The sequence below is a fragment of the Psammomys obesus genome, unplaced genomic scaffold, assembly GCF_907164565.1.
Source record: "Psammomys obesus unplaced genomic scaffold, mPsaObe1.curated_primary_1811, whole genome shotgun sequence".
Lineage (NCBI taxonomy): Eukaryota > Metazoa > Chordata > Mammalia > Rodentia > Muridae > Psammomys > Psammomys obesus.
The window spans coordinates 7,875,762-7,879,787 of record NW_026593286.1 but is presented as its reverse complement, the minus strand read 5'-3'; positions in this window follow the sequence as shown (position 1 = coordinate 7,879,787).

Below are 4,026 nucleotides of genomic sequence, written 5' to 3'. Positions count from 1 at the left end.
TTTTTTTTTTTTACTCAGAAAGAAAGAATAGGGAACGTTAATTCACCAGGGCACTGGAACTGGAGTGGTGGCCAAAAGGTTTTACAGACTCTCATACTATAATAAAATGGCTAAAGTGGTGCTGTCTTCTATTGTTATTAATTTTTGTTTGTTTGTTTTTTCCTTGTTTTTTCAAGAGAGGGTTTCTCTGTGTAGCCTTTGCTATCCTGGACTCAGTTTGTAGACCAGGCAGGCCTCAAACTCACAACCATGCACCTGCCTCTGCATCTCTTGAGTGCTGGGATTACAGGCCTGCATTACCACCACCCAGCTGAGTCCTCAAAAAAAAAAAAAAAAAAAAATTTTTTTTTAAGATTATTCAAGTATTTTATGTATACGAGGGCTCTGTGTTCAAGCCTAGTAAAGGAATCTGCCCTTGTTAGAGATGGTCATGAGCCACCATGTGGTTGCTGGGAATTGAACTCAGGGCCTCTGGAAGAGCAGGCAGTGCTCTCAACTGCTGAGCCCTCTCTCCAGCCCTCTTCAAAATTTATGCTTTTTGTTTCATTTTGTTTCTAGGCAGGGTCTCCTCTGGATTACAGGCGTGTACCCTATGCCTTCAGATAGCTCCCTAGAGTAAGGAGAAGCGGACTGGGATACACGGACCGGCTGCTGCTGAGTGTCTAGCGAAGCACCAGGTAGCACACACACAGGCCTCCCATTTTCTCTTGCATCACTTGAAGCAGGATCTTTTCTCCAGACGTTGAGGTCGGGTGGCCAGTGGTCTTCCAGCTGAGGTGGGGCTGTTGTCTTCTACAGTCTGCTTCAGCTGGTACTGGGGAATCAGGGAATGGGGTAAGTAGGTCTTATCAGCAGGTAATTGCCACTGTTTGGGAGAAGAGCAGAAGGCTTGGCTACCTGGGTGTGAGCCCGAAGGGCTCCTAATTCCTGCAGTCTGAGGTAAACTGGGGAGAAAAAAGTGACCTAGAGAGAGGGAGAAGTAGTCAGAGGACAAAAATTACCAGACAAAGGCCATCATCAGTGGCTTCCAGACCTGCTAGTTGCCTGTCTAGCTGCCTAGCAGAGTCAATCAAGAGGAGGCTGGGGCCTCTTAATTCTTGAACATAGTGTGAGCAGACGTCTACACAGAAGAACCAGAAGGTTCAAGAAAGTGGGAGGAGGGCTGGAGAGATGGCTCAGAGGTTAAGAGCACTGGCTGCTCTTCCAGAGGTCATGAGTTCAATTCCCAGCAACCACATGGTGGCTTACAACCATCTATAATGAGGTCTGGTGTCGTCTTCTGGCGTGCAGGCAGAACACTGTATATGTAATTAATAAAAAAATACATAAATAAAGCCTTTAAAAAAAAAAAGTGGGAGGAGCTGGCTGTGGGAAGGACAGCCTTAAGAATTAGTGTATGGGAGAACAGGGGGAAAGGGTGGGATTGGGAGGGGCTAAGGGAGGGGCTACAGCTGTGATACAAAGTGAATAAATTGCAATAATAAAAAAATTAAAAAAAAAAGAATTAGTGTGTGAAGCTGGGCTGAGGTGCCACATGCCTTTAATCGCAGCGATCCGGAGGCAGAGGCAGTTGGAGCTCTGAGTTCAAGGCCACTCTGGTCTACAGAGTGAGTTCAAATAAAACCTGGGGGTGGAGGGAAACAAGTGTGCAAAGGAATGTGAGAAGTGTGCACACTAGCTTCCTCTGTTTATTTTTTATTTTGTTTTCTGAGACTGTAGCATAGGCTGATAGCAAACTCACAGTTATCCTCCTGCCACAGTTTCTTGAGTGCTAGAATTACCAGGATGTGCCATCATGTTGTTAACTACATTTATTACCACAAATTTAACGTTTAGTTTTTTGTTTGTTTGTTTGTTTTTGTTTTTAGCTTTGCAATAGGAGCATAGCTAATTGTATTCACACCATTTATGGTCTGTTTAGGACTCCTCTCTTATTTAGGAACTTGCTGTATATACAGCAGGATAGCTTCTAACTCACAGAGATCCACCTGCCTCTGCCAAGTACTGAGCTTCAAGTATGCGCCTCTTCCAGGAGGTGATGATGCATATTTTTACTCCTAGCACTTGCAAGGCAGAGGCAGGCAGATCTCTGAGTTCAAGTGCAGTCTGGTCTGCAGAGTTCCAGGACAGCTAACATACTCAGAAAAACATTGCCTTGGAAAAACCAAAACCAAAACCAAACCAAACAAAAAATAATTGTCACCACAACCAGCTTGTTTTGAAACAGGCTGGTGTAGCTTTGTTTGACCTCAAAATCAAGCTCCCGGTATAGTTGAGGGTAACTTTGAACTCCTACTCCTCCTATCAGTACTGCCACAAATGTTGACGTTACGGGTTTGTGCTACCATGTCCGGCTCTTCTGTTTCATTTTTTGTGTTTCAATTAAAGATTTATTTCTCAAATAAATAAACGTACAGGCAGGGCCTAGTGGCTCATGCCTATAATCCAACACTGAGGAGGCAAGGGGAGGTGGATCTCTGTGAACTCCAGGCCAGCCAGGTCAGCCAGGGCCACATAGTGGGCTCTCTTCAAAAAGGAAGGGAAATACAACTAAAATCACTGATAATTTGTGTTTGTTTGTTTTTCAAGACAGGGTTTCTCTGTGTAGCCTTGGCTGTCCTGGACTTGCTTTGTAGACCACACTGGTCTGGAACCAGCACTCCTAGAGAGCTACCTGCCTCTGCCTCTAGGAGTGCTGGGATTACAGGCATGTGTAATAAAATGTGAGTACCTGGCTCACTTAATTTTTCTTTAAGATTTATTTTTATATTTAGACAGTAGTGGCACATACCTTTAATCCCAGCACTTGAGTGACAGAGGCAGTTGGATTTTTGTGAGTTGGAGGCCAGCCTGGTCTACAGAGTGAGTCCAGGACAGTCAAGACTGCTCAGAGAAACCCTGTCTTGAAAAAACATAAGTAACTAAATAACTAACTTTTTATTTGTGGGCATGTGTTTGTGTGGATGTATGCCTGAGAGAGCCTGGAGGAGGCCAGAGAGGGCGTTAGATATCCTGGATCTGGAGTTACAGGCAATTGTAAGCCTCCCCTGTGGGTTCTGGGAACCTAACTCAGGTCCTCTGGGAGGGATCAAGCACTCCTGAGCTCTGCGCTCTCTCTAGCCCCTTCTGGTTAACATTTAGCTAAGTAGGTCTGAGCAACTTGAGAACTCCTTGGTGCAACGTTAGGCTCTGAGGTGTTTGGGGTTTTGTGTGTGTGCTTGTTTGTTTCTGTTTTTGCTGGGTGTAGGTTAAAGACAGTAGTCCAGCTAAGTAGTTTAACTCAGTAATCCAGGCTGGAATTCCTCCTGCATCCTGCCTCCCAAATACAAGGGTAAACCACCACCCCAACAGCATTTGACAATGTGGGCTGTCCTTTTGGAGAGATTTCCTTGTCTACCAATTCTCTTTGGCTATTCCAGGACTTCCATCCATTTATTTTACCTTATGAATTGGCAATAATTTGGTGCCCTAAAAAAACAAAACAGACAAGTAAACTGTGTGTAATCCCAGCACTCAGGGAGGCAGAGGCAGGTGGATCACTGTGAGTTGGAGGCCAGTCTGGTCTACAAAACAAGTCCAGGACAGCCAAGGCTACACAGAGAGAAACCCTGTCTCGAAAAAACAAAAACAAACAAAATAGACAATATTCATTGGTATTCTATTTCTATTAATTTGGGAAGGAGTGCTTTTCTTTTAATGAAATGTGGGTTTCAAATCTGTGAAACATTTCTCAGTTTGTTCAGGTACAGACTTTAGGTCCATTAATAAGATTGGGGCAAGTTGAGCACAGTGGTACATTCTTGAAATACCAGCATTTAGGAGGCAGAGGCAAGAGGATTGCTCTCAGTTTGAGGCCAGCTTGTACTACATTCTGGGTTCTGAGCTAGCTTGGGCTACATATCCTTTGTCTCAAAAAAAATAAAATAAAATAAAATAAACTTAGCCAGGCATAATGGATAATGGCACACAAATTTAATCCCAGCACTCCAGGGGCCAAGGCAGTCAGATCTTTGTGAGTCTGAGGCC